Genomic DNA, 22,186 nt, shown 5'->3' on the forward strand with positions numbered 1-22,186 from the left:
CTGTTCACCTGACTTAGAATTCCTCACAATCAAATGTAGACCGCATTATCTTCCAAGAGAATTCTCCTCGATTATAATCACAGCCGTATATATCCCCCCCAAGCAGACACATCGATGGCTCTGAACGAACTTTATTTAACTCTTTGCAAACTGGAAACCATTTATCCGGGAGGCTGCATTCATTGTAGCTGGGGATTTTAACAAAGCTAATCTGAAAACAAGACTCCCTAAATTTTACCAGCATATCGATTGCTGGCAACCAGGGTGGTAAAACCTTGGATCATTGTTACTCTAACTTCCATGACGCATATAAGGCCCTGCCCCGCCCCCTTTCGGAAAAGCTGACCACGACTCCATTTTGCTGATCCCTGCCTACAGGCAGAAACTAAAACAAGAGGCTCCCACGCTGAGGTCTGTCCAACGCTGGTCAGACCAAGCTGACTCCACACTCCCAAGACTGCTTCCATCACGTGGACTGGGACATGTTTCGTATTCGTCAGATGGAAATATTGACGAATACGCTGATTCGGTGTGCGAGTTCATTAGAACGTGCGTCGAAGATGTCGTTCCCATAGCAACGATAAAAACATTCCCAAACCAGAAACCTTGGATTGATGGCAGCATTCGCGTGAAACTGAAACGCGAACCACTGCTTTTAATCAGGGCAAGGTGTCTGGTAATATGTCGAATATAAACAATGCAGCTATTCCCTCCCAAGGCTATTAAACAAGCTAGCGTCAGTACAGAGACAAAGTGGAATCTCAATTCAATGGCTCAGACACAAGAGGCATGTGGCAGGGTCTACAGTCAATCACGGACTACAAAGAAGAAACCCAGCCCAGTCACGGACCAGGATGTCTTGCTCCCAGGCAGACTAAATCACTTTTTGCCCGCTTTGAGGACAATACAGTGCCACTGACACGGCCTGCAACGAAAACATGCGGTCTCTCCTTCACTGCAGCTGAGGTGAGTAAGACATTTAAACGTGTTAACCCTCGCAAGGCTGCAGGCCCAGACGGCATCCCCAGCCGCCCTCAGAGCATGCGCAGACCAGCTGGCCGGTGTGTTTACGGACATATTCAATCAATCCCTATACCAGTCTGCTGTTCCCACATGCTTCAAGAGGGCCACCATTGTTCCTGTTCCCAAGAAAGCTAAGGTAACTGAGCTAAACGACTACCGCCCGTAGCACTCACTTCCGTCATCATGAAGTGCTTTGAGAGACTAGTCAAGGACCATATCACCTCCACCCTACCTGACACCCTAGACCCACTCCAATTTGCTTACCGCCCAAATAGGTCCACAGACGATGCAATCTCAACCACACTGCACACTGCCCTAACCCACCTGGACAAGAGGAATACCTATGTGAGAATGCTGTTCATCGACTACAGCTCGGCATTCAATACCATAGTACCCTCAAGCTCGTCATCAAGCTCGAGACCCTGGGTCTCGACCCGCCCTGTGCAACTGGGTACTGGACTTCCTGACGGGCCGCCCACAGGTGGTGAGGGTAGGCAACAACATCTCCTCCCCGCTGATCCTCAACACGGGGCCCCACAAGGGTGCGTTCTGAGCCCTCTCCTGTACTCCCTGTTCACCCACGACTGCGTGGCCATGCACGCCTCAACTCAATCATCAAGTTTGCGGACGACACAACAGTGGTAGGCTTGATTACCAACAACGACGAGACGGCCTACAGGGGGAGGAGGTGAGGGGGCCCTCGGAGTGTGGTGTCAGGAAAATAACCTCACACTCAACGTCAACAAAACTAAGGAGATGATTGTGGACTTCAGGAAACAGCAGAGGGAACACCCCCTATCCACATCGATGGATCAGTAGTGGAGAGGGTAGCAAGTTTTAAGTTCCTCGGCATACACATCACAGACAAACTGAATTGGTCCACTCACACTGACAGCATCGTGAAGAAGGTGCAGCAGCGCCTCTTCAACCTCAGGAGGCTGAAGAAATTCGGCTTGTCACCAAAAGCACTCACAAACTTCTACAGATGCACAATCGAGAGCATCCTGGCGGGCTGTATCACCGCCTGGTACGGCAACTGCTCCGCCCTCAACCGTAAGGCTCTCCAGAGGGTAGTGAGGTCTGCACAGCATCACCGGGGGCAAACTACCTGCCCTCCAGGACACCTACACCACCCGATGTTACAGGAAGGCCATAAAGATCATCAAGGACATCAACCACCCGAACCACTGCCTGTTCACCCCGCTATCATCCAGAAGGCGAGGTCAGTACAGGTGCATCAAAGCTGGGACGAGAGACTGAAAAACAGCTTCTATCTCAAGGCCATCAGACTGTTAAACAGCAATCACTAACATTGAGTGGCTGCTGCCAACACACTGTCATTGACACTGACCCAACTCCAGCCACTTTAATAATGGGAATTGATGAAATGATGTAAATATATCACTAGCCACTTTAAACAATGCTACCTTATATAATGTTACTTACCCTACACTATTCATCTCATATGCATATGTATATACTGTACTCTAGATCATCGACTGCATTCTTATGTCACTAGCCACTTTAACTATGCCACTTTGTTTACTTTGTCTACATACTCATCTCATATGTATATACTGTACTCGATACCATCTACTGTATGCTGCTCTGTACCATCACTCATTCATATATCCTTATGTACATATTCCTTATCCCCTTACACTGTGTATAAGACAGTAGTTTTGGAATTGTTAGTTAGATTACTTGTTGGTTATCACTGCATTGTCGGAACTAGAAGCACAAGCATTTCGCTACACTCGCATTAACATCTGCTAACCATGTGTATGTGACAAATAACATTTGATTGGATTTGATTTGATTTGAGGTTTGGTAACAGAAAACTAAAATGACTTATTGGACCAGAGCAGATAGTTCTTCTATTTGGTGCCTATGAACCTCAATTTCCGTGCATAGAACTGAGACATATGGCAGTGGTTCTGAGTACTCTACCTACTTTACTTTATTAAGTAACATTTTGGCAGAAATATCAGCCCACAGAGAGACGCACGAGATTGAACTTCGCTCAACTTTCTAGAGCAGTGGTCACCAAACGGTCGATCGTAAAATCCACTGGTCGATCTCCAAGACATTCCTAGTCGATCGCCAAAGATTTCTGTAAAAAACAACAACGATAAAGCCTTGTGTTCCTATTTTATTTTATTCATCTCGGGCTGTTGGCGGTAGGTGCACCCGATTCAGCTGCCCCGAGTCGGCCAACTGTTGCTATTTTGAACCATTTCATGTGTTTGAAAGTACAAATTCTCCCTTCCCGGCGGGCCCGGAGAGCAAATCAAGTGCACTTTACAGTAGGCCTACCGCTGGCCAATCAGATGTCTCAGATGACCGTGTCTGAAGTAACGTAACAGGCATAAAAGAAAGCTACAGCAAAGTTGATACTGTGAGATTTCGAAAACGTTTAAAACCATGACTAGAGAGAGACTGTCAACGAACACAGCAAAGAGCTGCTGTTTTAATGAGTGAGTTCATGTTTAAGTTCTTACTCAGCACTGTCAACACTTTGTATTCAACACTTTTATCAGCCATAAAATGCACATTCTTCCTATTTCCACTCAGCGCTACAACAAGCACTGCAGCAGTAATGAATGAGGAGGAAAGTGTATCGATAGGCTTGTGTTGTTATTGTTATTAGCGGCTCGGGTCTTTTTAATATAGAGGAATATTTCACTTTCTCTCTTCATAGGAGTAACAACACGAATTTGTGCACGAGGCAGAAATAATGCATTTCGACTCGAGTTTTGCAATCAGCTGGAAGACGGTGTCCATTTTTGGTCAGTGTCAGTGGAGGAAAGGGAGAGCAGAGGGATGTTGAGTGACGGACCCTCAGTTTTGCTTCTCTTTCCCTCCACTGAGACTGACCATCAGATGCAGGCACCATCAGCCCAGTAAAATAAAAATAAAAAAGTAAATGTACGCTCACTCAGCTGTGCTTCATAAGTAATGCAACAACAGATCTATTACCGGTGTGATTATACAGCCTACCTCAAATTGCCTCAAAGAATGCCCATCATTCTTTTCAAAATTCTTCAAGCTCTGTCAAAGTGGTTGTTGATCATGGATAGATTTTCAGGTCTTGCCAAAGATTTGAAAGTAGATTTAAGTCAAAACTATAACTCACCTCTCAGGAACACTCACGTTGTTCTGGGTAGGCAACTCCGGCGTAGATTTGGCCTTGTGTTTTAGGTTATTGTCCTTCTGAAAAGTGAATTAATCTACCTGTGTCTTGTAGAAAGCCGACTGAAAAAAGTTTTCCTCTAGAATTGTTCCTGTGCATAGCTCCATTCTGTTTAATTTTATTCTGAAAAACTCCCCACTCCCCTGATTACAAGCATACTCATAACATGATGCAACCACCACTATGCATGAAAATATGGAGAGTGGTACTCAGTAATATGTTGTATTGGATTTGCCCCAAATATAAAACTTTGTATTCAGGACAAAAAGTGAATTGCTTTGCCACATTTTTAAAATACCAAACTAATAACAGTGTTCCAGTCAGTGTTGACTGGGATTGGGATCGGATAGGAAGTGGGCGCTAATTCTAGGGAGAGGTCTGTCTGGTGGTGTACTGTACACAGTAATGGGTGGGTGACGCCAGCATGGCCCCCTGGTGCTCGGGAACCACTCTGAACAGGCCGACAGAGGGCTGAGGGCAGCATTAAGAGGTTAGCCACCCAGCTGGGCAGCCTGGGTCTCTGTCTATCTAATGACCTCTATACCCGACCCCCTCAACCTTTTATGTCATCAGCCACCACTGGTTTTGTGCCACCCATCCAGGATGGGGCTTAATGCTTAGGCCTGGGTCATTCCACTGTCCTTAAACACCAGACAGGGGGAATGACAGGAGCATAAATATTTGTAGTGTAGAGTCAGACCATGGACATCCCACCTCCAAAGTCAATTCTACTTACTATGATGGATACGAAGGATGAATGAATGCATTTACACATAGGTCACAGTGCGGGCAATGCAAAATAAATTACATCTCAACTGGTGATACAAATCCCTGATATAAAGTGAGATAAAGTGTAACTATATGTCTGTAAGCTCTCAGTCTCAGATTGCATTAGGCAGCCAATTTCTTGGGGAGAATCACTCTGGAGGCTAAAGGTGATTTCTCATTATGAGTCTGCAGAGATCTAGGCACGCACACACACACACACACGTTTACAAAGACGCAGTGGATTTTTATTCGTTTTAATAGTAAAGCCAAAATATTACATTTTAATGTGCCATGAACTAGTGCTGAACAATTAACCCGAAATGTTGGTTATTTTTTCGTTTTTTAAGCAATGAATTGACGACTTGGGTTCAGCTATTTGAATTCCATTTCATTCGGTTTTATTTCTGTGAGCTCAATGTGCATCTCTCTAGAGATAAAACTGATCATGTCCGAACTATGTGATATAGTAGGGAGTTGTAGTTCGATATAGAGTTGAAATGTTTTCAATTCTGAGTTCGCGTTCAACATTACACTTTCTGTCCATCACAGAAGGCTGAAATATAACACAACCGTTTGACATGGAAACACCAGATTTTCGTCATTTATTATTTATTTTATGTTTATTAATTATGAAATAAGGGGGAAAAAATCTGAATAACATTCCACCCATGAGGCCGGTAGGTCATTTGACAGCAGGAAAGGGCTACAGTCAAGTAATGTGAATAAGTGATGGATAACAAGCAGTAACCGGCAGTCATTCCCATCATGGGACTTTTATTATTATTGTATTCTATATTGTTACAGCATTCAACCCACACAACGCATAGTGCATTTCATGTAAAAAACATTTTTTTTTAAATATATAATTTTTATATTCAATCCCAAACCGAACCGACCTAACTTTCAAACAACTTTCCTTCAATTGCAAGTGGCTGAAACGAGCGAGCGAAACAGCGCCCCCTGTTTTACTATGTAGCCTGTGACATGCCCATAGTCTCTCCTGCCAGACAGCATCAGATACACGGGGACATATAAATACTGTGTATGTCCTTTTGTCACGCCTGATCTGTTTCACCTGTTCCTGTGATTGTCTCCACCCCTTCCAGGTGTCACTTATTTCTCCCCAGTGTATTTATCCCTGTGTTTCCTGTCTCTCTGTGCCAGTTCGTCTTGTATGTTTCAAGTCAACCCGCGGTTTTTACGTTCTCCTGCTTTTTGCATTCTCCTTTTCTAATCCTCCTGGTTTTCACCCTTGCCTGTTTCTGGACTTTGTACCCACCTGCCTGACCATTCTGCCTGCCTTGACCACGAGCCTGTCTGCCACTCTGTACCTCCTGGACTCTGATCTGGTTTTGACCTTTTGCCTGTCCACGACCATTCTCTTGCCGACACCCTTTGGATTAATAAACATTGTAAGACTCCGAACATCTGCCTCCTGTGTCTGCATTTGGGTGCCGCCTTGTGTCATGATACCTTTCCCTCTGCCTCTTTTTAATAAAGAAATGTGTTAACTCATTGTTCTGTTAAAAATATCTTCTTTCTTTGTTTTTCCTTTTCTCTGACCCGCTCTGAACGTGCCTCATTGCTGCTGGCTCTGAACGTGCCTCATTGCTGCAGGTTAATTGAAATGAAGGTCACGTTTGCATTCATATCGTGAAAAAAGCGAGGCGGAGCAGATCAATTCATATTCTTTTATGCATTTGATTGGTAGTACTATTTTCTTTAGTTATGCCCTGCTCACGAGGCCACTTGATGATGTGAGGCCAGAGGCATTGCCTCTTCTGCCTAATGGTAAGTCCACCACTGTATGGGGTTACATCAAAATGTGTCTATTTGTATTCTGCAACACCTAGCACTATGAAGCATGTGGTTTATATTGATGAGCAGATAGACTTGGCCTTGGGACCATGACCCAGACAGTATCGACCACATAAATCATTGGAATTCTCAGTCAGCCCTTCACACCGACCACTTCCAAATAGATAGATCACGGCATAACACACCAGGCCAGTCGAACGTGTGAGGACAATCCTCTCTGTCCAGATACGTAGATACTCTGAATTACTGGACAGGGTTTGAATTTGTCGACTGAGACCATCCATCCAATAGGATCTTGTGGTGTTTGCATTGAAGGGCTTGGAAAACGTTTAAGGTGGATAGATGGATTATAAATGAAAGGATAGAAGCAGAGGAAAGGAGTGATGGAGAGGGAAATGGAGATTGATGGAGAGAGGGAGATGGAGACGGGAAAGAGAAGGAGGGGGAGGGAAGTGAGGGAGAGACACAGTGATGAGATGGAGAGGGAGAGCCAGATATAGACTGGCAACTCCTCTTCCTCTCCATCTGTCCACCAGTGTGTCAGGCCAGCTCAGTTTACATGTATCACACACAACCACACAGGCCAGAGAGTGCCCCCTTGGAGAGTTCTCTCTCTCTCTCTCTCTCTCTCTCTCTCTCTCTCTCTCTCTCTCTCTCTCTCTCTCTCTCTCTCTCTCTCTCTCTCTCTCTCTCTCTCTCTCTCTCTCTCTCACAGCCAGATGCTTCAACAAGAGGAGAGGTCAGAGAAAGGTCAGAGAGATGTGCTCTAGTCTGTGTATCTGTCTGACGTCACTGGTATCCTTGAGGCCCCCATCTGCGCTACAGCTGACCCTAGAACAGCTGAGAGGTATCTGTGTGTATGTGAGGCATACCCTAGATCTGTGTTACAGCTGATCCTAGACCTGATTCTGGTTAATCTCATTGCTTTCTCCACTGGGGAGAGCTACCTGCTGCTCGACTCACAGGGAGAGGCTAATCCATTACACCAGGCACCAGCACACTTTGGCAGATGACTGTAGCAGCTTGGGTGGCAGGGAGGGAGGGACAGTTCATGGGGGGGGGTTCATGGCGACATCTTATATTTGCGCTTTGGTTATTTTGAACCTAGTGCACTGTTTTGAGTGTAGGAGGCTGCCATAGTGTAGTTAAGTGGGCTATTCGTCAAAACAACAATATACATTGATTTGATTGTCTCGTGTATGTGACATAAAAAAATCCAACGCTACGAAAAAGATATTGTGTCATTTACACACCTATCTTCATTCTGGGTGGATCTTCCCTCAGCTCTCACCCCCCACCCCCAGCTGACACCAAAACCTACAAAACACAAGCAACAATACCAACAAGCTCTCCGGAAGCAAGCCAGGGAACTCTGTGAAAGAGAGCCTGGGTGACGTGAATAGAAACCTCTGCATCGGCCATTTTCATCCCTCTGTCCTGAATACGGCCGCTCACAAAGACCCGTTGGTTCACACCTCAGTGTGTTTCAAACTGACGATTCAGTCTACAGCCTCTCTCTGTAGCCCTCTCTCTTTGTCTCTCTCACTCTCTCCTCTCTCTGGCCCCTCTCTCTCTCTCTCTGCCGGGGTGGTGATTCAAAAGTGTAGACTCAGCCTCTCTTGCCTGGAACACACAGCGGTATTGACCAACACATAGACAACAAGCGGCAGAGAGAAAGAGAGTGAGCGAGAGATAGAGAGACAGAGAGTGTGAGAGAGAGAGACAGGGGGTAGAGAGAGGGGGTAGAGAGAGAGAGAAAGAGATAGGGGGTAGAGAGAGGGGGGTAGAGAGAGAGAGAGAGACAGGGGGTAGAGAGGGGGGGTAGAGAGAGAGAGAAAGAGATAGGGGTAGAGAGGGGGTAGAGAGAGAGAGCGAGCAATGGAAAGACAGAGAGAGTGAGTCAAGAGAGATTAACAAACAGAGAGAGGAAGAGACGGACAGAGAGGTAAAGAGTGAGAGGAGCGAGGGAATGTGTGTGACTGTGGGGTTAGTGTTTGTCATCCAAATGCGAGCTGTGAGTGGCTAGATGAGCTCAGAGATGTCAGTTTCCCTTTACATCTCTCTCCCATTCCATCTCCCTGGCTCTAACGTCCTCCTTCTCTACCCCCCTCTTTCCCCTTCCATCTCTCTGGCTCTAACGCCCTCCTTCTCTACCCCCCTCTTTCCCCTTCCATCTCCCTGGCTCTAACGCCCTCCTTCTCTACCCCCCTCTCTCCCCTTCCATCTCCCTGGCTCTAACGCCCTCCTTCTCTACCCCCCTCTCTCCCCTTACATCTCCCTGGCTCTAACGCCCTCCTTCTCTACCCCCTCTCTCCCCTTACATCTCCCTGGCTCCAACGCCCTCCTTCTCTACCCCCTCTCTCCCCTCCATCTCCTCCTTCTCTACCCCCACCTCTCTCTCCCCTCCATCTCCCTCCTTCTCTACCCCCACCTCTCTCCCCTTCCTTCTCCCTGGCTCTAACGCCCTCCTTCTCCACCCCCCCCCCTCTCCATCTCCCTCCTTCTCTACCCCCACCTCTCTCTCCCCTTCCATCTCCCTGGCTCTAACGCCTCCTTCTCTACCCCCCTCTCCCCTCCATCTCCCTCCTTCTCTACCCCCACCTCTCTCTCCCCCTCTTTCTCCCTGGCTCTAACTCCCTCCTTCTCTACCCACTCGTTCCCCCTCTCCCTCCCTCCCCCTCTCTCTCGCTCTCTCTCTCAGCTGTGCAGCATCTAATGGATCTCGCTGCAGTGTCCCCCTGCACTGCTGTTTGTGGGGCAGTAGGTGGAACGACCGAGGTGGGAGGTAGGATCCTTCACAGTCCACTGAACACACTGACTTCATGTCCCCTCCTCTTAAAGGCAATGTACTATCACTTCAACAGGACCTTATAACAGGAACGGCATTGTCATCATCACAGCGCTAGGTTCAGCACCGACTGCTTTCGTACACAGGGCAAAGGTTACTCCGGGTCGTGTTGTGGCCCGCTGCAGTAAGTGTTATAATGTGTTACGACACCTACATTATGTTATAATGCATTATGACACCTTTTAGTCTCATGTCGCCACACTTCCAAATGGAATGTTCCCTCAGCATGAAATCCATGTGTTCTGACACCTTATGTTAATAGAAGAGACACCAGAACACTTTATTCTGAAGTGCCATTACAGTGCTATTGGGAAACGTTCTTATTTAAGCACAACTGGGATACTTTATTCTCAAAGTGGCATGTTTAAGACCAATGCTCCCTTAGCTCAATGGGGGGTGAAGAGGGACCAAAAAGATAGGCTTGTTACCTTGACAACTATCAGCTTTTCCATGCACTGAACAGACACATTTGGGCGCTCGATATGACACTGCATGAAGCTAAAACCATGTGGCGCCTCCAAAAACGTGCCCCAATTTGAGGGTGGGACACATTGGCACACAGTGTTAGTGGACAAGCGCCAATCACAAACGCACGCAGTGACCTTTAGCCCGCAGCTCGGCTACACTAGAGACGGATCTTGCAATAAAGGAGCAGATTCCATCCGAGCAAGGGAAAGTCATGACATTGCCATGGGAGGGCAGCCATTCAGTCGTTGATTCATTCCTAGGCTAGACCACTAAATTGTACAGCGCCACTTCACGCATTCCATTTAGCACGCTGGTAATATCAGTCTTTTTCAGAGCAGAAACCGCCCAGGCATCCCAAGTGATAGATGGGAAACACGTGTTTAAGTTTGAGGACAAGGCGTTAACATTCCATGTGTTGGAGGGAAATTAAACTGTTTGGGGAAGAGAGGACATTTACATTTACATTTAAGTCATTTAGCAGACGCTCTTATCCAGAGCGACTTACAAATTGGTGCGTTCACCTTAAGACATCCAGTGGAACAGCCACTTTACAATAGTGCATCTAAATCTTTTAAGGGGGGGGGGTGAGAAGGATTACTTTATCCTATCCTAGGTATTCCTGAAAAAGGTGGGGTTTCAGGTGTCTCCGGAAGGTGGTGATTGACTCCGCTGTCCTGGCGTCGTGAGGGAGTTTGTTCCACCATTGGGGGGCCAGAGCAGCGAACAGTTTTGACTGGGCTGCGCGGGAACTGTACTTCCTCAGTGGTAGGGAGGCGAGCAGGCCAGAGGTGGATGAACGCAGTGCCCAGGACGTTGTGTATGAAATGTGATATGAAGGAATCTCAGCACAAAGACCCAGTGAACACCAGTGACCTAAAGTACAGTAGCTATGTATCGTAGCATGACTTACCAGAGAAGAGCCGATCCACTCCAATCTCCTGTTCGAGACTCAACACTCCTGTCTGTTCTTCTTCAATCTGAAAAGCAGGGGAAATTAAGATAACAGTATGTCTCAGAATTCATATGCTGTAGCATTTGACCGTTCTCCTTCCCATCAGAAAGAACATCGCTTTTACCAATTTCCTCCCAGAGCCGCTGAGAGCCCGGCTAGCAAGACTATAATCATCCTCGGGATGCTGTTTCAAAGCGAGACACTTTTTGCAGCAGTGTGCATGTTTGTGACACAGTTCTGTAATTCCTTCACACAGTAGGGACACCTCTCTATGTCTCATGGGGGGGGGGGGGTACTCTCTCTTTTCTATTTCCATAAGCCACTAAATCCCCTTTCATTGGATCTGTCCTGGAACCCATCCCGGTCACACCATAGATTACAGACCGGGATGTTGCTCGAGGAAACGTTGCTATGATCTCTGCCAGATCTGATGAAAATATAGTTCTTTTTACACAGCGTAGCATAGCCTAATCTCCCCAAAAGCCATTGATACGGGCTTCCACTTCCATTGATATTCCCAGTGTGAAACGGAGTTGAAACACTCAGACTATGCTCGGGAGGGAGTGAAAACAGAGGATATATCTGAGGTACCTACTGTATGTGCACACCAGGTTTATTCATTCAGAAATATACAGCTTATCCAAACGGACGAGTGGGACACTACAGCCCGTGGCAACGAGCTAGAGGGAGAGAGGGGTAAGCAGTGTGTGTGTGTGCGTGTGTGTGTGTGTGTGTGTGTGTGTGTGTGTACATATATACTACCGTTCAAAAGTTGGGGGTCACTTAGAAATGTCTTTGTTTTTTTAAAGATAAGCACATTTTTTGTCCATTAAAATAACATAACTGTCACGTTCTGACCATCGTTCTTGTGTGTTTTCCTTGTTTTAGTGTTGGTCAGGACGTGAGCTGGGTGGGCATTCTATGTTGTGTGTCTGGTTTGTCTATTTCTATGTTTGGCCTGATATGGTTCTCAATCAGAGGCAGGTATTAGTCATTGTCTCTGATTGGGAACCATATTTAGGTAGCCTGTTTTGTGTTGGGTTTTGGGTGGGTGGTTGTTCCTGTCTCTGTGTTTGTTTGCACCAGATAAGGCTGTTTCGGTTTTTCATGTTTCTTGTTTTGCAGATTTTTGTATTTTCATCTTTATTAAAGATGTACAAAAATAACCACGCTGCATTTTGGTCCACCTCTCTTTCACCAGAAGAAAACCGTTACAATAACATTGATCAGAAATACAGTGTAGACATTGTTAATGTTGTAAATGACTATTGTAGCTGGAAACGGCAGATTTTTTATGGAAAACTAGACACTAAAGTACTTGTCCTCTTGCTCAGTTGTGCACCGGGGCCTCCCACTCCTCTTTCTATTCTGGTTAGAGCCCGTTTGCACTGTTCTGTGAAGGGAGTAGTTAACAGCGCTGTACAAGACCCTCAATGTCTTCGCAATTTCTCGCATGGAATAGCCTTCATTTCTCAAAACAAGAATAGGCTGATGAGTTTCAGAAGAAAGTTCTTTGTTTCTGGCCATTTTGAGCCTGTAATTGAACCCACAAATGCTGATGCTCCAGATCCTCAACTAGTCTAAAGAAGGCCAGTTTTATTGCTTCTTTAATCAAAACAACAGTTTTCATCTGTGCTAACATAATTGCAAAATGTTTTTCTAATGATCAATTAGCCATTTAAAATGATAAACTTGGATAAGCTAACACAACGTACCATTGGAACACAGGAGTGATGGTTGCTGATAATGGGCCTCTGTACGCCTATGTAGATATTCCATTTAAAAAATGTGTTTCCAACTACAATAGTCATTTCAACATAAACAATGTGTTTTTCTTTCAAAAACAAGGACATTCGAACAGTAGTGTTTGTGTGCCTGTGTCTCTTTCTCGGCTGGCTGTCAGCCTAATGTGCTTTGCTACACGGCTGAATGTCATTCTCCGACTCGAGGGCCTTTCTCCAAATAACTGCGTCACGTTAAAACACCGAGACACCCACTTGTATCGATATCCCAAATGATCGAAGAAAGCTGACCAAATGTAGTTCCAGCAGAAGCGTATCGATTACCGGAGAAACTGTTCTAAATAAGAGCGGCAGGGGCCCCGTCGTTTCCACCTGGCGATACAGCCGCATACTATGTTCGACCACATTTCCATCAGATAACTGGTAATAGGAAAGTAAGCAGTACATCTTCAGCCAACCTCAAAACAATCATCTACATCTACATGCTTTGAAAGATTCCTCGGCTGTATGAAATACCTTCACAGAGGTCTATTTGTGGTTAGGTACAATCTCACAAACCTGCCATTTATAAATCAAGACTACGAGTATCATGGATTCGTGTTAACAAATAGCCTACCTTCGGTCATGTGACAACATCTGACTGAATCTCTGAGCTATATAAAACTCTGAATAAAAGTCAAAGTGTCACAATGAACGGGTGACTGTTATCATGTTTCTGATGGATCCTCATCAAGTGTCAGAAAGCCACGTTGCTTGCGACCCCCTACCGGCGAACAATGAACCGGGAACCCCAAAGAGTCTTGATTCTACAAGTCTCTAACCTTAGGGGGCTCACTGGAGCTGTCATTTGCGACTGAAACTTGTAAAGGTGTGCTTTAAACCATGTACATTCGTTGATTGCTAGGCGTACAACTAGGATTATTTCTCGATAGGCCACATTTGAAGCAACCTGACCAGACGGTGGACGACTGCTGGCGAAGTACATTGCTTGACTGCCGTGAAGGTGATAAGCACAATGTCGTTAGCGAATTTCAGCCCCCCAAACGATTTGTTCTCAAATTGGAGTTTTTCGAGCAGAGGCTGTGTGTATGTTTTGGTTCTAGAAATCTGTGTCCATCATTAACAGTCAATAATCAATTAACTGCAGCCATTCTTGCACCATGTGATCAATGATCAATTCCAAATATGTATTTTTCTTCCCCTATGCTTATAATCTATTTTTTTCTGCGTGCATGTAACAAACAGTTGGTTGTCAGAGTATGTCTCTGGAGCCGCTGAGCTGGAGGAGCGTGCCTTAATCCTGCTGTAGGACTTATTGTGGCCCGCACTAAACAAACAACTAAAATGAACGGGTCACTCAGAAAAACAAATTGACATTTAAAAAAAAATGTTTTACACTCGAGTCAATAAAAAGAGCCGTTTAAAAAGAATGAATCGTTGGCGAACTGCACATCACCACATGCCATCGATCACACTGCCCACTGAAGAGCAATAACTATGCCAACATATATGGAAAGCCACATGCCCAAAACCACTCAATAACACACCAAATACTGACTCTGTTCCAATTTTAAATCAAACCTCAAAAACGGCATGAGCATTCTGCCATTATCCTACCAGTATGCAATCACTCTGCAAACTAAAGAGCACTATACAACATCACTTTTCTATCATAGACGTTATGTGCCAAAAGCACCCCCCCCCCCCGCTCACTCTCAAGACTTCTGTTGTGATTTTGTATCTCTCCTGAACCGCATTAACATATTCCCACCATCATGCGTTCACCTGCAGAAGTGCAATAACTATGACACCAGTGCTCTCTTTCTCTCTCATACAGTATATGTGGTTGATTGGAGAAGTGAGGCGAGAAAGCTACAGCTTGAGAATGCATGGTCCACTGCTGTTAGAGTAGTGCCATAAGCTGAGGCAGAGAGAGACAGAGAGAGAGACAGAGCGAGAGAGACAGACAGAGCTAGAGAGAGACAGAGAGAGAGCGAGAGAGAGACAGAGAAATAGACAGAGAGAGACACAGAGAGAGACAAAGAGAGACAGAGAGAGAGACAGAGAGAAAGACACAAAGAGAGACAGAGAGAGAGACAGAGAGAGACACAAAGAGAGACAGAGAGAGAGACAGAGAGAGACACAAAGAGAGACAGAGAGAGAGACACAAAGAGAGACAGAGAGAGAGACAGAGAGAGACACAAAGAGAGACAGAGCGAGAGAGACAGAGCATGAGAGACAGGCAGATAGAGACAGACATGAGTGAGAGAGAGGCAGAGAGAGAGAGAGAGAGAGAGAGAGAGAGAGAGAGAGGGAGTTGCCACATTTCTTAATGAGAGTGTTCTGTTAGTTTTTCCTCAAGGCTGTGTCTCATATCAGGGACAACAGAGAAGAGAGAGAGAGAGAGAGAGAGAGAGGCAGAGAGAGAGAGAGAGAGAGAGAGAGAGAGAGAGGGGGAAGAGGAGAGCTTCTGTCTGCAGCACTGCAGTGTGTTGGAGCCTCAGCCTGTCGGTGGGTTTAATTCTAGACTCCAGGGTTTCCAACGAGAGAAAGAGGGAATAGCAGAGCGTGGAGCAGCAGACAAAAAAAGTATTAGATCCGCCACACTTCCATTAATGCATTTACATTAGGGGAACGTGACTCCATAAGCCAGGGCTCCGAGCGTTTCCCCCTCACAAACCTCCGTCATTATAATAATAATGAGTTGGCAGAAAAAGCATGAAATTTCTATATGCTGCTTGTGGGAATGCAGCAGAATATTCATGACACCGACTGAGAAATGCCTTCAGAGAAAATAAACCATTAAGCCACAGATGGACTTTACTCATTGTGTACAGAATGTACTCAGACAAACTCTAAATGAGTGTTCACGATGTGCAACAACGTTAGAGCATCGGGCCAGTACCCGAGACATAACCGGAAGGTTGCTAGATCGAATCCCCCGAGCTGAGAAGTTAAAAATCTGTCGTTCTGCCCCAGAACAAGGCAGTTAACCCACTCTTCCTCCGGTAGGCCGTCATTGTAAATAAGAATTTGTTCTTAGTAACTGACTTGCCTAGTTAAATTTAATTTAATTTTCAAAAGAGTTTACATTACCTGTCTCTCTGGTTCTGTCTGCAAGAACAAATCTCCCCAGTGTGTGTGTGTCTGGTGTGTGTGTGTGAGAGAGAACAAAGTTAGGTCTTTATATTCCCAGTGGCTGTGTACACTACTGGAGTGACAGTGAGAGAGAGGGGGCCTGTATCACATACACAGCCACCTCCCCCGGCCCTCCCCTGACCTCCCCTCCCTCCCTCTCTCCCCGCACAGTGGGATTAAGACAACCTTTTGTCTCTCTACAATAGGGGTTAAACATTTCCTGGTATCAAATGAACGCGGCCAGAATACACTCAGAGGCAGGGTTTTTTCAGCCCAAATATATTTTTCCCGGGGGATGGAACATCACACATGCCCGTTACATAATTTGAAGGGGGAAAAAAACAGGAATTTATCGCGCAAAACAAATTCAATTCAATGAAAATGTTATGCTACACTGAATATCAAACATGTTCTAACTCACACCAACAGACAGCTCTGTCAACCGCCCTCCCGCTGTTCTGACTAGTTGTAAAAGCACATGCAACAGTACAACCAACAAGATAAAAGAAAATAGCCCAGAGGCAAGAAAACCTAAACCATTCCTTCCCATCGTTGGGTTCTAACTTGAAATATACATATTCCTGTGTCTCTATTAGAACGTACGTTGACTGCGTTTGATGTACAACACGTGTACAGTACATGTTGGGGGCTCAATGAAAGTGGAATAGGAACTGTGTGAAAGGAAACTGTCCGAGGCGAATCGCCAGCGGAAAAACAACAGCGCAACAGCAACATTGGGAAACAAATAAGCAGTTCCAAGAGGTCGTGCCCCTCCTTTCGTCCTGCCACACACATGATTGTTAGATCGTGTGCAAAAAGTGCGAGGCAGATGAGGCACCCAGCGGGTTGGAAACATTTGGTTTGAACTTTGTCCCGTTGTCCGTTTGCGTTTTTACCCTGTTTGTTCAGAACCGAAAACACCATCCCACTCAACCAACCTGAAGACAGTCTTCAGAGAGAGAGAGGGTCATCGGCTTCATCAAATAGCCCCCTGTTGCTGCAACACACTGTAAAAGCACCTCTGTGAATTTAACAACAGAAAAAGCGAAATGCCTCAAGGCACCTCAACTCAACAGTAGGCCCATCCGATGACATCTAATCTAGCTGGTTTAGATGAACGTCTGTTTATTGCCCACTCCTCCCTCCCGGTATTGTTGCCGCCGTTTCAAAGGATAGGTTTGAAAAAGCCTTTTTGGTTGCAGTAGGCAACAATGGCAGGGAGTCATCCCTTTGACAGAGTCACTATCCTATGTCCTCCCCAACCCAGAATAATACTCCTCCCTTCACAAAAGCGGCGAAAATGTAACGTAATCTGCCTCAAAGTCATTGTCTGTCAGCCAGGTACAAGGATCTTGGGGTCTGGGCTGAAATGAACAAGCGGCACATTTAACTTAGTTTTTTCTCTCACAACTCTGTGATTATTCCCTCTATTTTCTGTCTCTCTCTCTCTCTCTCTCTCTCCCTCCATTGTTGTTCCTATAGCTCAGTGTTATACATTGGGCTGTGAGACAGCTATATTGCCTGGATAGTGGATCTCTCTCTCTCTCTCGCTTTCATCCTAGCTTAGTGCTCTAGGTTGTTTCTGAGACAGCTATATTGCCTGGATGGAAGAAAGTGGCTAGCCGGGGGGAATCCACGTCTCTATTGAGGGAGCATGGCCAATGGCTTCATTACCTGGTCACTGTTGCATGTTATTGCTAGCAGCATATCATTTCCACCATATTCCCATAGAACCATTAACCTACCGTCTTTTTCATCGCCTCAATGGCCGAAACCAATGCCCTGCATTGGAATGTAGAGCTATCTGCAGTATACCGTGGACGCATGCCAAATGGAACCCTATGGGCCCTGGTCAAAAGTAGGGCACTAAATCAAATCCAATCCAATCCAATGTTATTGGTCACATACACATGGTTAGCAGATGTTGCTAATTGCTATATTGTAATTACTTCGCCACCGTGGCCTATTTATTTCCTTAACATACCTCATTTGCACTCACTGTGTATAGACTTTTTGTTTTCTTTTGTTCTACTGTATTATTGACTGTATGTTTTGTTTATTCCAGGTGTAACTCTGTGTTGTTGTATGTGTCAAATTGCTACGCTTTATCTTGGCCAGGTCGCAGTTGCAAAGGAGAACTTGTTCTCAACTAGCCTACCTGGTTAAATAAAGGTGAAATAAAAATAAAATAAAAATGTTCATGTGAGTGTAGCGAAATGCTTGTGCTTCTAGTTCCAACAGTGCAGTAATATCTAACAAGTAATCTAACAATTCCCAACAACTACCTAATACACGAGGTGCAAGGTGCAGTAGATACAGTATATACACGTGATACAAGTAATGTAAGATATGTAGAAATTATTAAAGTGACATTGTTTAAAGTGACTAGTGATCCATTTATTAAAGTGTCCAGTGATTGGGTCTCAATGTAGACAGCAGCCTCTCTGAGTTAGTGTTTGCTGTTTAGCAGTCTGATGGCCTTGAAATAGAAGCTGTTTCTAAATCTCTCGGTCCCAGCATTGATGCACCTGTACTGACCTCGCCTTCTGGATGATAGCGGTGTCAACAGCCAGTGGCTCGGGTGGTTGTTGTCCTTGATGATCTTTTTGGCCTTCCTGTGACATTGGGTGCTGTAGGTGTCCTGGAGGGCAGGTAGGTTGCCCCCGGTGATGCGTTGTGCAGACCTCACTACCCTCTGGAGAGCCTTACGGTTATGGGCGGAGCAGTTGCCGTACCAGGCGGTGATACAGCCCGACAGGAAGCTCTCGATTGTGCATCTGTAAAAGTTTGTCAGGGTTTTAGGTGACAAGGCAAATTTCTTCAGCCTCCCGAGTGAGGCTTCTTCACCACACTGTCTGTGTGGGTGGACCATTTCAGTTTGTCTGTCATGTGTACGCCCAGGAACTTAAAACCTTCCACCTTCTCCACTGCTGTCCCTTCGATGTGGATAGGGGGGTGATCCCTCTGCTGTTTCCTGAAGTCCACAATCATCTCCTTTGTTTTGTTGACGTTGAGTGAGAGGTTGTTTTCCTGACACCACACTCCGAGTGCCTTCACCTCCTCCCTGTAGGCTGTCTCGTCGATGTTGGTACTGCTGTTGTGTCGTCTGCAAACCTGATGATTGAGTTGGAGACGTGCATGGCCATGCAGTCGTGAGTGAACAGGGAGTACAGGATAGGGCTGAGCACACACCCTTGTGGGGCCCCAGTGTTTAGAGTCAGCAAAGTGGAGATGTTGTTTCCTACCTTCACCACCTGGGGGCGGCCCGTCAGAAAGTCCAAGACCCATTATATATACAGTATATATGCCATTTGGGATGAGCCCCACATTTTCTGTCACATTTCAAGTAGCTTCATACTGCAGTAGGATTGCCTATAGGATTCCATCGCTTCACTGACTGGCAAAAGATACGAAACCGATGAATTGTCTTGGAATGTAACAGTTTTAACATACTTGCATTGGCATAGGCCCTACAGTCCCCTGTATTTTCACAGCATGTAACTTCTCTGCATGGCATCCCATTAGCTAAGAATGTTTTATAAAGAAACACATTATTCATTCATTCCTGTGTCCGGAATCTCCGGACATCTTTCAATAATACGATTGATAGGTATGAGGTATGAATTACACCATGAAATGAATGAAAAGGGGCCCATATTTCATTGAGTATATGCGGCATGATGGAGCAGGTCTAATAGGCATTATGTCTGCACACTGACTCTGTTGAGGACAGACACTAGGAGATCCCTGATGGCCCATTGGCTCCCTGAGACTCACACTGTGTTGCTGTGGGCACCCTCCTTCGGCTTTGTCACAGAAGCAATGGAAGAACAATATTTCAGTGGCAACTGCAGCATATTTAAATGGCAACTTTTAACAGAACAAAGTTCAGTCATGCAATGGATGGCTGGAGTCGTAGTAACAGGAATGGTGTGTGTGGGGGTAGAGTGTGCGCGCGTGCGTGTGTGTGTGTGTGTGTGTGGTGGGGGGTAGAGTGTGTGCGCGTGCGTGCGTGCGTGTGTGTGTGTGCGTGTGTGTGTGTGGTGGGGGGTCAGTGTGTGCGAGTGCGTGTGCGTGTGTGCGTGTGCGTGTGTGTGTGTGTGGTGGGGGCTCAGTGTGTGCGTGTCTGCGTGTGTGTATGTGGGATAGAGGAGAGGTCTCTTTTGGGGTTCTCTCTATATAGATGTCTGAATGGGAGTGAAATATTATTGGCTCAGTAGGATAATAGGAGGAGGGTCCTCTCGAAGCTATTAGGGCAGGATGGGGGGAGCTTGTTGAAATACTTCAAAGAGTGAAAAAGACGAGTATTGAGCGAATGATTTAAGGATCCCAAGTTAACGTTTTATATGGATCGTTGGTTCTTCAAACTGATTTTCGACGCTTGTTGCATTGTTTGTTTACGTTGTACAAACAACCCGTGTCGTAAAACATCCGTATAATGTAATTGTATATCGAAAATAACTTTCCTCGTACAGCACTTGTTCGTTTTTTTTTTTTGCCTTTGCTATCAATTATTGAATTAACATTAAGTGATACAAAATGTACATGGCAGTGTATCCCAGGTTGTAATCCTTTTGTCTTATAAATCTAACGCAGGTTAACTTTAACTGGCCCCCACCACAATAACTGCAGCGGTGGCTAACTTCAACTCTGTCGACAACATTCCCTCCCATGACAATAGTAACATTCATAGGGGGCACAGCGGCAGATTTGTCCGGTTTCTTTTGTTGTTTCTCTGTAATACTACTAGCCAACGAGTCATTTTATGATGTTGTCTTGAGCTAGTCCAGATAGGTCCCCTCCCAGCCTCATAACTAGCTACCAAGAAGCAATTTCAGGCTATCAATCAAGTTAGAGTAGCTAGCTTGTCTAGCTATCTTAGCTAACATGCCTGCTGGCAAGGTTGGTCGACTTTAGAAAAGCAAGCAAGAACTAAATATCCTGAATAAGACTCACATTCCTTTCAATCTTTTACCCAGATTTGATGTGGCCCTTACGAAAAAAAGATTGCAGTCAGAGTGCAGTATAACTGCAGTACAATAACTGCAGTATGCTGCAAATACTGTGTCCAAAATAACCTTCTTTTTTTTTAACTGCAGTAATTTTTGCAGGTTAACTGCAGTTAGAGTGCATTGTAACTACAGTTCAACTGCAGTACAGTTATTCTACAATTACTGAGTCCAAAATACCACTGTCGACTGCAGTTACTGCACTATTACTCCAGTTTCAAAACTGGAATATTTTTTTGTAAGGAGAAGCATCTTTAGTAAAAAAATAAATAAATGAAGAACCGCCAGTCAGCTCAAGAGTTATGTTAGATGTGCAGAAATGTTTGACATATATTTAAGCGTAATGATTATGGCTCTAGATTGCATCCATCCTCACATCCATCCTCACATCCTCTGTGACCCTTCCCTGCAGCACATCCATCCTCACATCCATCCTCACATCCTCTGTGACCCTTCCCTGCAGCATATGCAGTCAGGAGCGGAGGAGACGAGAATTATTATTACGATTCTATTTACATGTTGTTGTTTTTTTACATTTTTACATTTTAATTGTAATTTTTTATTCGACCAGTTATATTATTGCGAATGCAGTCATTTGGCTGACCAATAATGTCATCCAAAATTCTGTCATTTTCTGTAACTGTCTTTGGGAACGTCAGCATTAGAGTGACACACAGTTACACGGTGGCATTTATGACACAGGACTGTGGTTCAGAACAGGGACAATTGGTTAGACAATGAGGCAGAGTTCTGAAGGGAATTGACATGAATTACAGAATGAGACCCGTTGGGATGGCCACGACCTCCCTAAGAGCTTTTTAAATCTAAAGAAGACTTCTGTCCCTGCCTCCACACACACAGAAAGAAGCATACACGTGCACACACAAACTGTGAACACACATGCGCACGCACGCACAAAGAATGGTCTGATTGGTTTCCATGGTGCTATGAGGCTCACTGTCAGAGATGGAGCGTTAACATGCCTCAGAGAAGAGGTGGAGAGAGAGGGAGAGGAAGAGGGAGAGAGCGAGCGCAAGAGAGGGAGAGAGCGAGAGACAGACAGAAAGAGCGAGAGAGGGAGAGGGCGCAGGCAGTAAAACACAAAATAACAGGCAGATCCTTTTGAATAGGACAGATTTACCACCCACAGCCAGCAGACTAAACCACTAAGGTTAAGGGCCTGTATTGTCCTGTATCGTATTTCTCTGTTCCACTCAAACAGACTGG

General features: G+C 45.4%; 1 protein-coding gene across 12 annotated transcripts in view; it reads right to left on the reverse strand.

Annotated features, from left to right (window-relative positions):
- The window catches only part of LOC115109695 (neuronal cell adhesion molecule a), a 129,052-nt gene that overhangs the window by 59,474 nt on the left and 47,392 nt on the right, over positions 1–22,186 (reverse strand). For 11 of the 12 annotated variants that reach the window (XM_029634932.2, XM_029634927.2, XM_065009890.1 and 8 more), the window contains exon 2: positions 11,029–11,095. The gene's annotated coding sequence lies outside the window, so the exon portion shown is untranslated. Of the gene's footprint in view, positions 1–11,028; positions 11,096–15,908; positions 16,015–22,186 lie in introns of those variants that run through there. The other variant, XM_065009882.1, reaches the window with a different exon arrangement.

Source organism: Oncorhynchus nerka, linkage group LG25 (assembly GCF_034236695.1).
Source record: "Oncorhynchus nerka isolate Pitt River linkage group LG25, Oner_Uvic_2.0, whole genome shotgun sequence".
NCBI lineage: Eukaryota > Metazoa > Chordata > Actinopteri > Salmoniformes > Salmonidae > Oncorhynchus > Oncorhynchus nerka.